Genomic DNA, 13,614 nt, shown 5'->3' on the forward strand with positions numbered 1-13,614 from the left:
GTTCTTTACCGCCAATCTTAAAGTGGGTTAATTTATGGGAACGGCAAATATTTGTCTCCATCTAGTGCGCTTTGAACCAAAACAATTGCTATATTTGTCTTATCAGAATCGAAATAATTCATGGGGGCTTGAATATATCTAAATTTTACCACGGGTTGTCCCTTTATGCCGATATTTTACCCCTCGCTATCGCTCAGGGTAAAACATTTGTCATAAAGGGCCAACCCGTGGTAAAATAACGATATATTCAAGCCCCCATGAATTATTTCTTAAATAATACAAATTACTCTTTTTTTCTCTGACGTTTCAATCGGGGATGAAATTATGTGGGGAAAGAAATGAAGTCAAATATAGTGTTTTCTGGGGTTACACTAATGTCCTGACAATGTCCTGACAGTGCCCTGACAGAAATGAAAATGCTTAATACTTTTTTATTATTGGAAGGATTTACTTGAAATTTGGAATCAAGCAAGATAAGAACTTATATTTAATAAATAAATTTAAAAAAAAAATAAAAAAATATTTATAAAAGATAGAAAAATTGACCTGACCAACTTGACTTTGAAACTACTAATGTCCTGACAGATATTAAACGGCTAAACAATGTTTTATTATTGACAGGATAGACTTCAAATTCGATACCAAGGAAGATTAAAACATTTAATACAAAAATATTAGAAAAAAAAAAGAAAAAATATATTTTCAAGAGTTAGAAAACTTGACCTGACCAACTACGTCTTTCCCATTACTAACGTTAATGTCCTGACCGATGTAAAATGCCTATAGCTTTTTTATTCCTTAAAAGATCGATTTCAAATTTGATGTCAAGGAAGATTATAATACTAAATATATAGATACAAGAAAAAGATTTTAAAAAAATAATTTAAAGAGTTAAAAAACTTGACCTGACCAACGTCGACTCTGCTCTGACTAATGTAGAAAATGTGAATAACTTTTTATTATTGAAAAAAATGACTTACTGAGTTCCTTACCAAGGAAGATGATAGCATTAAATATAGGAATTTATTAGAGAAAAAAATGTTTTTTAATTTTTGAAATGTTAGAAAACTTGACCTGACCAACTTGATGTTTATCATGATGAATCTCGTGACCGTTATAAAATTGACAATAACTTTTTTGTTATTGAAAGGGATATAACCAGGTTTTATATCACTGAGAAAAGTGATATGTGATTAGAGATGCTGTAGATACTCAGTAAATGCACCTTTTCTACATTTAATATGAAAGGATTATATAAAGATGTACATAATGCAATTAAGTCCAAAGACAGTAACATGAATAATTAAAATTTAATCACACCTTCATTAATTAAAATTAACACAAATTGGAGTGTTTACTTACCTATATCTTTCTTATTTATTTCACTCATTTTTTGTTGTTTAGTTAATGAGGGATTAAACATGTCAAATAACATAAATAAAAGGACAGAAAATGGGCTTCTTTTGATTTCAATATATTGTTTTTACAAGCATTCAAACTGAGACTACTATAACTTTATAGTAGTCTCAGATTCAAAGTAGAATTATGTTAGAATCACCGGGCACAGAAATATAAAAACTTATAATAAACATAATTTTATCATGAGTATGTCACTGTCTTTTGGCTTTCTTATACACATAAATTACGAATAATAAAAAGTGCATCCAATTTTTTTCTTAACTATGTTTAAATAAAGAAAATAATTAAATATCATATAATTTCAAGAATTAAGTCTATTCTGTCTTTAGAGAGAGAGAAAAAAAAACAGTTATATAATATTTGTCTTTTCCTCATCAGTCAGGACATTGCAGGACAAGGTAAACATTGGTCAGGTCAATTTTAAAATATTTTTATTTTACATGCTTATACTAAGTGTTGTAATCTTCCCTGATACCAAACTTGGTAATATCCCAATAGATAACAAAAAAGTTATTGTCATTTTTATAACGGTCAGGACATTCTTCATGACAAACATCAAGTTGGTCAGGTCAAGTTTTCTAACATTTCAAAAATTAAAAAACATTTTTTTCTCTCATAAATTCCTATATTTAATGCTATCATCTTCCTTGGTAAGGAACTTAAGTCATTTTTTTCAATAATAAAAAGTTATTCACATTTTCTGCATTAGTCAGGACATTAGTCAGAGCAGAGTCAACGTTGGTCAGGTCAAGTTTTTTAACTCTTTAAATTATTTTTTTTAAATCTTTTTCTTGTATCTATATATTTAGTATTATAATCTTCCTTGACATCAAATTTGAAATCGATCTTTTAAGGAATAAAAAAGCTATAGGCATTTTACATCGGTCAGGACATTAACGTTAGTCATGGGAAAGACGTAGTTGGTCAGGTCAAGTTTTCTAACTCTTGAAAATATTTTTTTTCTTCTTTTTTTTTTTCTAATATTTTTGTATTAAATGTTTTAATCTTCCTTGGTATCGAATTTGAAGTCTATCCTGCCAATAATAAAACATTGTTTAGCCGTTTAATATCTGTCAGGACATTAGTAGTTTCAAAGTCAAGTTGGTCAGGTCAATTTTTCTATCTCTTATAAATATTTTTTTTATTTTTTTTTTCAATTTATTTATTAAATATAAGTTCTCATCTTGCTTGATTCCAAATTTCAAGTAAATCCTTCCAATAATAAAAAAGTATTAAGCATTTTCATTTCTGTCAGGACACTGTCAGGACATTGTCAGGACATTAGTGTAACCCTGTTTTCTGTTCTGTTGCATTATTCCTCCGCTATCTTGGAGAACCGTTCACTACTTTGATAGAGCTGATAGGTAATAATTGCATTTCATGTATGTTTCATTATATTAGGTTATTTTGATTGGCTAACAGCAATCTTGCGTCCTTCTAAAATATTGACATTATCATTCATGAAGACACGAGATCCTACAATAAAATGCACTGGTAAATTAAATAAAAACCTGATGGAAATCGAGTTTTCATGATCCTAGCTAAAAAAAAATTGGATACTAAAAACTTTCAAAGATCTTTTAAAGTACATACAATCTAACTCTCTTTCATCTTGCAATAGTATTAAAACATTTGACTTTTCTACACTTTACACAAGTATTCCACATTCCAAACTAAACTAAGAGACAAATTGAAAGAGTTTGTATTGCTTTGTTTCATAAAAAAGAATGGCCAACGTAGATTCAAGTATCTTGTCTTAGGGAGGAATACATCCTACTTTGTAAAGGATCACTCTGATTCAAACAAAAAATTCCGAGTCTGAAACTGATATTATCAAGATGTTTGATTTCTTGATTGACAACATATTTGTTACGTTCGGAGGACGTGTTTTTCAACAGATTGTCGGCATTCCAATGATAAGTATTGAATGCTTCTGTTTGTTACTTCATAGAGTTGTAAAAGCGTAGACCGTACGCACATTTTTAGGACGAAGCGCTTCTGCGATCATGCGAAACACACCACAACTGAAAGACCTGGAAAACGGAAAGCAATCAGATCTGCTTATACTTGACTTTTCAAAAGCTTTTGATAAAAGCGGGACGAAAGATACCAGAGGAACAGTCACACTCATAAATCGAAAATAAACTGACAACGTCATGGCTAAACACGAAAAAGACAAACAGACAAACAATATAGTTCACATGACATAACATATGTACATACCCGTAGCAAGGGGGGTTCGGGGGGTTCGGACGACCCCCCCTTGAAAACAAAAAAGCACTGTTAAAATCAATGTTCTGTTCGAATTGTGACTGTTAAAGTCGAGTTCGTGAGTGCAAATACTCCCCCAACCCCTGGAAATTCCTGGCTACGGGCCTGATATACAATTAAAGAATAAGCAACGCGAACCCCAACAAAAACTGGGGGTGATCTCAGGTGCTCCGGAAGGGTAAGCAGATCCTGCTCCACATGTGGCACCCGTCGTGTTGCTCATGTTCTAAAAAATCCGGTATATAGTCTTATTCGGTAGGTCACATTCATAAAAGAAAAGGGATTGTAGTTACAACGTAAGGAACATATCAGATATCATCTGTGAAACGGTTTTTCCATAACGGTCAACCAACTCGTAATGGCGACCGTAAAATTTATGAAGGGATGATTTCAACTTCACCATTTGGAACTCTTGGTTAAATAACTTCCTTGTGAGCAGCAATTCAAGCACGAGAATATCTTATCAATTGGGAGATAAATATCCCATATGCAGGTGCTGCTGGAATATTGCTTCTTAGAAATGAAAATTTCACAATAAGAAAGCTGAAATCATCTCTTTTGTCGTAAAGTTTTGTTTTCAACCGACCCTCATTGTCAATTTCTAGGTGTAAGTCAAGATATGAGGTCAACTTAACTGTATCTGTTTTTATCCTTTATCTCTAGTTCGATTGGATAGATGCGTTCAACATAGTCACCAACTTTTGAATTATTTAGTGAGAGAACATCATCTATATAGCGGAAAGTAAAGTTAAAGGATATTGCTAACTTCTTATCTTTTTTCCTAAGAAGTTCCTGTATGAAGTAAGCCTAATAATACATTCTGTAATAATAAAGGAACAAGTCGACAAGAAGGACACAATTGGTTCCCATTGAAATGCCCAAAAGTCTGTTGAAAAACACGTCCTCCGAACGTTTGAATCAGAGTGATCCTTTACAAAGTAGGATTTATCCCTCCCTAAGACAAGATACTTGTATCTACGTTGGCCATTCTTTTTTTTGAAACAACAAACTCTTTCAATTTGTCTCTTAGTTTAGTTTGGAATGTGGAATACTTGTGTAAAGTGTAGAAAAGTCAAATGTTTTAATACTATTGCAAGATGAAAGAGAGTTAGATTGTATGTACTCTAAAAGATCTTTGGAAGTTTTTAGTATCCACATCTAATTCAAGCCACCTCTAGAATAGTTTCACAATAACTTTGAAGCAAGGCTTTGATTGTTGATAAAATAGATGTTAATAATTTAAAAAGAGCTTTCGTGGAGCACTTGGAAGACCCAGTAATATACCTTTTTTTAACAGACATTTGTAGTTTAGGTATCCAATACAGTGATGGAAGATCCAGTTCTTCATCTTTGGTTGAAATTCCAAAGGAACATATAACAGACCTATGATTATCCAGAATTTCCTCTTTGGTAAGTGTCGTGAGGGTATATGTTGAGTTTTCCAAGTTGTCAATACTTGTTTATCAAGCAGTTAATGTAATGAGTTAAACACACAAAGGCGATGTTGTTTAGGGCTTTATCTGCGGGGAAAACAACATATTTGTCATGGAGGTAGGATAAGTGGTTTGCAACATTTGGGTCCTCAAAGATTGACGTAGCACGGGCATTGATAGACCCATTCAGTTTCTTAATTCTGATTTGTATCAACGACCTCACAGCCTTAACCCATTCGGAAAGAGTGTCTACGTCTTCCTTCTCGCGCTTAGTTCATTGCCTGGCATATTCCTCGACTGAGTCTATCAAAATTTTGAAGTTGTTTTTCCAATGGATGGATTTAGGCTCTAGATATTTCGAACCTTTCGATAAAAAATTTCGCAGGGAAGTGTTATTGACAATGTTGAGGTCACAGGTAATAACGTGACCAGCTGGATTATATGTGATTTGGGAACTAGCACAAGTGCAATCAGGAGGTTTAGACTTGAAGTCGTCAATATTGATATCCTGCAAAACGTGTTTGTAATTGAAAATTGCTGCAATAGGTTTGTTATAGGTATGAGAAATGATTGGTACTGCCTAACCTTTGAAATAAGGAGGTATTTTCGACTGAACTTATTTATGATGAAGGATATTGCCTAAGTTGATGGCATCGAGACCTTTGTTGGCAAAGGAAAGATTAAAAAAATATCTTTTTTCCCCTTTTTAATCTTTTCCAATGCGAACGGGTTTGAAAAGTCTGTGACTTGCAATATCTGAAATAATAGCTGTAAGTTTGTATTTGTTTGCATGAGGGTTTGTAACAGTGGTTTCAAAACATAAATTGAAAAGAGAACGAAGTTTTGAAAGGGTAAATGAATTAAGTTTCGTGCGAATATGATGAACACATAACGGCTTTTGTATAAATGGCAGCAAGTCATTAATAGATACATCATGCAAAGTAGGTGATCTATAATGACAATGACCATGACTGCGTGTACGTCGAGGATTAGAGTTGAAAATATTCATCACATTCACCGAGCTACACGAAGGACTAGATAGAATACCTATACCATCAATTTTGTTATTGCAACCATATGGTGTCGCAGTTCCCAATTGTCTAATCCAAAAGTCCTCTTTTTGTGTACAGAGAGGCGTTGCAAGATGAGGATTGATAGGGCTGTAACATATTTTTTCGATTGTGCGAATTGTCATAGAAACGATTGGATAGACAAACAAATGGATAAAGGAATTTCTCACGAACAGAACTAAAGTCCATCAAAGGGAATGCCTATACAATATTAGTTAGACCGCAAATTGAATACGTCATGCTAGTATGGGACCCATATTAGCAAAACCACATATATGAAATGGAAACGTTACAAATACGAGCTGCACGATATGTAAATAGCAGACAGAGAAATAAATCAAGTGTCAGCAACATGATAACTGCATTAGGATGGAAGAGCTTACAAACAAGACGAAAATAATGCCGACTCATCATATCATGTGTTACAAAATAACAAACGATCTTGTAGCCATAGACAAGAATAAATATCTACAAAAACCATCAAGAAGTTCAAACCGCATAGGACAACATACTTGCTTATTACAGCCAGCCGCCAAAGAATGTAAGAAATGGTCCTTGTTAAACACTGTTAAGGATTGGAACAAACTGCCACCAGATGCCACCACAGCAAAGTCTCTTGAGATAGTCAAGTCTCAAGTTACCAAAATCACAAACTAAATCATTAGAACAATTTGTTTTATCCTGTTTTAATCTGTTGTTAATCATATGTAGCTTGCCAGAATATAAATTATATTGAATGTGGGCAGTACTTGGAAGAAGAAGAAGAACAACAACAACAACAACAACAACAACGTTGTAGGATCAAGCAATTGTTTGGGTACTTGCTTCCATTAAACGCTATTTATCGAATCCTTGCAGATAGTTAAATCGTGTAAACTCAAAACATTCTATCACTTCTTCAATTTACTACAGGCATTTTCTTAAATAGAAGATGATTAAATCTGATGTTTAGTTATCTAGACCTATCGCTTGTTTGACAGTCTCATGAAATCTGTTATATTGACAATAATGTGTGAACAAAACAAACAGACAGATATTATAGGTAAAAGTGTCATAAATAGGAATACAATAATCTTAATCACTATAAAACAAGTAAATGATGAACAGACAAGGCATATATAGACAAAACACCTAAGCAAAACCAAAAAGACAAAAGTAGTTAACTATAGCACAATTACGGGATGTACAAGAAATGAGCCAAGTCAAATGGATATCACCAAAAAAAACAGACTAAATAGTACAAGTAATAATATACAAAGACAAATAAAAGCATACTATATAACAAGTTATTAAGAAGAAAAACAACGTCAATACGTTGAATCTATACTAAAAAGACCATCGTGTCACTGTTTGTCAACTCAATATATTCTATTATTTCAATAACTTAGGGACAAGATAGTAATAATTGTATGCAATCGATACAGTCGTGTCTCAGTTGATCGATTGCATCGATTATATTACTGCAATTAACTAGGGGCACGATCGAATTCAATCGATACGATTCTGCCACAGTTGATTAACTCATTCGATTCTATAACTTCAATTTACTTGGTGCACGATCGTATTCAATCGATACGAGTGTGCCACAGTTGATACACTCAATCGAGTTTATTACCTTCTTCTTTGAAATGAAATAGAACGAACTAATTGAGTGTTTTTTTCTGTTTCTGTATTTTGATTTATTTGGAAGATTTAATTGCAACGGCAGTTGATGTTAAGTTTTTTTTTTTCGGTGGTGTTGATTGTAATGATCGTGCCTTCCATTTAAGAGAAGAGTTAATTGAATCGACAGCCGATCATTGAATCAATATCAATCGTATCAATCATAACGTTTCCATTAGACGTGAGAACTAAAATCAAAATTTTAATCAGACGTTTTATCGAATGCACAACATGTAAATGTATTAACCATCTTTAGATAAAACTATTGGAATAAAAGTTTAACCGGAGAACAAATTTCCTGTGCGTAATTGTGTTAAAATAGCTTTCCGTTCATTCATACTATCTGTTATAGATGTTCAATGAGCCACTCTGCTCTATTTTTCTTAGCATTTATCTGGAGTAATAGGAAGCAATGACGACATTTAGAATGATTTTTTTTAAGAATTAGTTTATCAGCCAATATCCTGGTTCTGTTAATGATGCTTTCAAATAATATGTTCGAGTTAAAACTGTGGTGTTTATCATGAGGACCGGTAGTAAGTGTTGAGTTGGTTAAATGTCGGAAATATTTATCTAAAAGATCTCTCCAATCATAAGGTAAGGTAGTATGTGTAGAATTGGTTAAATTTCGGATACTTTTATACTTATTTTAATTCGCTATCTTCATGAGGTAATGTAGTATGTGTAGAATGAATTGGTTAAGTATCGCATATCCCCGTACTTATCTAAATTTACTATCTTCATGAGGTAAGATATTATATGTAGAATTGGTTAAATGTCGAATATACTTATTTAAGTTCAATATCATTTGTGTGAGTAAAATTTCTTATTTACTTGATTTACTTCGTTTTATATATAATACTCAAGACTTCAAAGTCTTTTGGTAATGAAAAAATAAGATGTTAGCATATTTTAGACTCTCTTAAATATAAATGTTTAATACCAAGGGAGACCTTCAAAACTTACGAATCGAAGAGAAACGTATAATGCCATGGTAATACACGAAAATGTAGGCATATCCGGCCCCATTTTTTGCTCCTGGTAAGTTCGAATTCGGATGTTAAGTTCCACTCTTTGCTGTCACAATTGAGGAATAGAGGACGGGATTGTGGTAATAGCAATTGAAACATATCCATTGTTATCTGTGACACCGGTATTCTATCAATCAACTCGTGAAGACGGTCGTGAAACCTTTGATGGTATTATAAAAATACCAATGCAAAAATCTATCAATATTACACATAAGTTTACCTAATAACCATGTTTTTTCTTATTTTGTTTTCAGCCTGGTACAGAATGAGCAATAATAAAAGTTACACGAACAATGATGCTATGAACGCATTGAACACAACATTTTTTAACAAAGATATCATTCTTTGGATATACAACGAAACTCATCTTCAAAGGCGTCTTCCAGCTATGATTTTGTCTGGATTTCTAATGCTGGTCGGTATCATAGGTAACACACTTGTTGTATATGCCTACGGAATGAAGTTCAAGAAATCATCAGCTAACTTTTTCATATGTTCCCTAGGAGTAATAGATCTAACATGTTGTGTTTTAAGCATTCCTTTCGAGATATTTACGTTACGCTTCCATTATGTAAATTTCAATACAGTAGCCTGCAAATTTTTTCGAGGAGTTGGAATGGCTGTTTATATTGCAGAAGGATTCATGCTTGTATTCATCGCTTTCGACAGATATTACAAAGTTTGCAGACCATTAAAAGAAACTATATGTCAAAATCAAGTACCCATCTTAGTATAATAGTCTGTCTAGGACTGATATTTGGATGGCCGGCATTATTTGTGTTTGGTGAACATTCCGCAGAGACAACTTTTCCTGACATTTATGGGAAATCTTGTATGGTTGACGATAACCTTAAAACCACAATATATCCTACCTTGTTTTTCTGCAACCTTCTTCTTATTTTTATTGTATGTTTCAGTTTAATAGTAATACTTTATGGGCGAATATTTCATTCAATTCTAAAGTGGAAAAAAGAACGGGATATTTTGAAGATGAAATATGCAAGACCAGAAATTGGACTTAATCGTAATTCGTCTAGTTCAAGTTTAAGCTCATACACTTTGTCGGCATTATACAGTCGGAAAGTAGAGTATCATATAAATTTACAGTTGAATAATGATAACAATAGACAATGTGAAAATACCACTAGATCTAACTTACGTTTCAGTTTTTTAGAAAAGTTTAATACTTCTATAAATCGTACTCAGACCGTCAATATGAAGATAGTTTCAAGTAATCGGAAGAACACTCGAATGGTGAAAACAACTCTTATATGTGTAACAGTAACAGTTACGTTTATTTTGAGCTACGTACCTTACCTAACGTTACAAATCTTACTTAAATCCAACCAACTTAAAGAGGAAAGCGAGAGTCTATTGTTACATCAAATGATAGAGGTGGCAGCTAAGAGTTACTGCATAAATAACGCATCAAACGCTATCATTTATAGCATTTTTAATCCAAAGTTCAGACAGTGTTGTAAAGAAATGTTTTATCCTGTAAAAAAATGAAATTATTGTATAGTTTGAATAAACTGTATTCATATTGTAAACCAATTTAGGTATATGTTGTTATCCACCGTGTACATTGATTTTCTTAGCTTTTCTTACATTTGTTTTTCGCTTAATCGATTTATGACCATTGAACAGTGGTATGGTACTGCTGCCTTAATTTCACATATACACGCACCTCAATGTTAGTGAATGGAACAACACTGAATCCCTTTAATGATAAGTTACTTCCAAAAATTGAAAAAAAGCGGTACAAAACCACCGTGACAACCTTGCAACTGAATTTATAAGTACAAAACTCAATTACCAAAAAAAAAAATTACCTAGATATAAACAATCGACAAGACCATACAAACATTGGAACTTTTAAAACACACGATGAAGCCAACTATGATTTTCAATGATCTGCAATGTATAACATATAATTAGTTAAATGATAAAACAGTACTCATATGCGTAAAAGCAGCCAGACTAGACACTATTGCCTGCGAAGATTAAAACTAATGGTTTCACTTCATTAGCATTTGTCTTACAAAATCTAGTGCAAATAAGCTGCAGGAACTTTTGAATTAATAGCTAAGTGACCAGGTATAATCTTTTATTTCCATTCGTTTCTGCGAAATTGAATTAGATATACAGGGTAAATTACAAAAATCTTCAACCGTAATATGCAGATCATTGTGACTTGAGCATTATATTTTGCCAGACAATTTTGGAGAAGTATATAAAAAGCCGTGGTGTAGTAGTTAGAAAGTTTCAGGGAATGAATTTTCGTCTCTCTATTGACACCATTTGTGACTTTGTTCTTGAGAAACGATGATAGTCATTCTGAAGGAGATATATCTCTAGCACGTGAAAGACATCCATGTAGTTTTCGAAAAGAGCAAGCTTATGCCGCTACAAGACAGCACTCGCACCAGCTAAGTGGAAAGGGATTAATATAAGTTGTAATAACTTTTTCCCAATTCACTATAAATAGATTTGACAAAAAATCTAAAATATCTAAATTATCTTTGAAGTATTTCCTTAGGTGTTTGAGAAATTGACACAAACATAAAACTTCACATTAAAACTGAAATTTTACATAAGAGCATCATTTAGACACAACGGCACTGTTGCATCTGTTGTCAGGCTATTATTTAAATTGACGCAAACAAAAATCTTTACAAAGAACATTAAAAATGTAAGTTTACATAAGGGCATTATTTAGTCAAAACGACACTGTTGCATCTGTTGTCAAGCTATTATTATAGGCAACTCGACCAAAAACACTTACTGCACCGCCACAACTCGCTCTCAGTGTTTTTAAAAATGCATCAACACTTTGGATCAAGGTTTTTAATTGTTGGACACTTTGAACACTCTTAGAATAGCTTCTTCTTAAACACAGTTTCAAAGATTTCAACTTTATGCTACTGCTACTGCTCATGACAGAACGGACACATATATTGGGAATGACACTTACGTGCAGTGTATAACTTTGGATAGTCGTGGAACATATCATGGTATGTGCATGATTGCAGCTGTTACTCTAGGATTAAGACTTGACAAAGCTGCCCAAGGCTGTCACCGACACTAAAGGAAGTCCCAGAATTAGCGAAGATAAACATAGGTTATAATAAGATGCAACCAACACCATCATTACAGTCAGAGTTCGAAACTATGGGTTATGAGTGGAATATGGTCGATACAGGAAAGTCATATGTTATTTTATGCCAAAGAAAAACATGTATTTTAGTGATCTCACATGAATAAATTCCACTCTCATCTCATAAACAAGCAAGCAAAAGCTCAATATTGTTCACCTATGTTGACATTAATTTTGATCAACCCCTCTATTAGAAGGCAATGCACATTATAAAATATAAACCATTGATCAGTCTTTTATTTCAGTTATATTAAGAATTGACGGTTTACATTTCGAAATGAGTTTTGTAGGCGGTATTGGTCACTTTATGGAAAGACCTGTTTTTAATGAGCTTATATGCAGTGTATGCACCGAATGCAGTAACTCATTGACAAGTGGAAAGGCTAACTATTGCACGTGCAGTTAGAACACATCTCCTAATAGACACAGCTCTCACATCAATTATCTTGTCGAACATTATACGGCACTTTTTAAAATAATAATTTCGTCACTCATCAAGAAGGTTTCTTCAAAAAATCCAACTGTTTAATTGAAAACTGCCAGCGTTAATACTAATATTTTACAACCAGTCTTTCATGCTTTGGGTTATCTCCTTAAGCGCTAATTTGGTTGATGCGTTAATCTTGTTTGATATTCCCGTCCGTTGTTGGATTTGAAAGTCGAAATCTGTGTTGATCTCATTATTCATAACACAATTGTTAACTACAGTGCGACAGAAAAAAAAAAGAAAAGAATGCTTCTAACGCTTGATAGACCAGGTCGCAATACGAGGATCACAAGTAAAATAATTCTATTTGCATAATTAGGATGAATCGATCGTCTGCAGTAGATATTTCACTAAGTCTTGATGTACAAGCCACAAAATATTCCTTGGACATAATAGCTTATTAAGAATATGCTTAACATTCTTCACCTCACCCCATGTACAAAAGTTGATGAACACACACTTGATAAATTTTCCTTTCTGAGGAAGGAAAAGTCCATTATCGTAATTATAAGTTCTATATCGGCTATTAAAGTTGATGATGATGTCATTATTATTGTTTCACAGCTCCTGTTTCAGCGCTGTCTTTGTTGCTAGTCAAATAGTTTATATGAAGATAAGTCCGAAATATTTACTTATTAACTATGTAGTCATCCCAGTTCAATGTTTAATCCAAATGCCCTCATGCAAACAGCATAAAAGTCTAGTCATGCAGATGTTATTTGGGGAAGGGATGATCGTTGTGCGATTGAAATGAACAAAAACGGAAAAAAGTCAGTGTGATGGCGGCTCTCTTCTCCATCGAATGTGGCGAATGTCAAGGAGCTGGATCTCATTGAAATCCAAGGTTTTCACCCAAAATTCAAAATTCGCCTTTTTCCAAACTTTTTCAATTTTTTTAAATGTTCCACAATACATATAAATCAGCCAGAAAAACTTGAAGTACATTCTGTTGCAATAAGTTTAAACCTGTTCATATTTTGGCTAGAATGACTCGACTATATTTGTGACTTGCATTAATTATACAGTCGGTTGGTCCACGGTTGTCTTTTCCATCAAAATCTTTTAATATCAATGACATCTAGCT

General features: G+C 33.1%; 1 protein-coding gene across 1 annotated transcript in view; it reads right to left on the reverse strand.

Annotated features, from left to right (window-relative positions):
• The window catches only part of LOC143064556 (sec1 family domain-containing protein 2-like), a 33,324-nt gene extending 32,986 nt beyond the window's left edge, over positions 1 to 338 (reverse strand). The window contains exon 1 of the mRNA XM_076237463.1: positions 288 to 338. The gene's annotated coding sequence lies outside the window, so the exon portion shown is untranslated. The remainder of the gene's footprint in view (positions 1 to 287) is intronic.
• Between the last annotated feature and the right edge of the window lie 13,276 nt (positions 339 to 13,614).

The sequence above is a fragment of the Mytilus galloprovincialis genome, chromosome 2, assembly GCF_965363235.1.
Source record: "Mytilus galloprovincialis chromosome 2, xbMytGall1.hap1.1, whole genome shotgun sequence".
NCBI classification, from domain to species: Eukaryota; Metazoa; Mollusca; class Bivalvia; order Mytilida; family Mytilidae; genus Mytilus; species Mytilus galloprovincialis.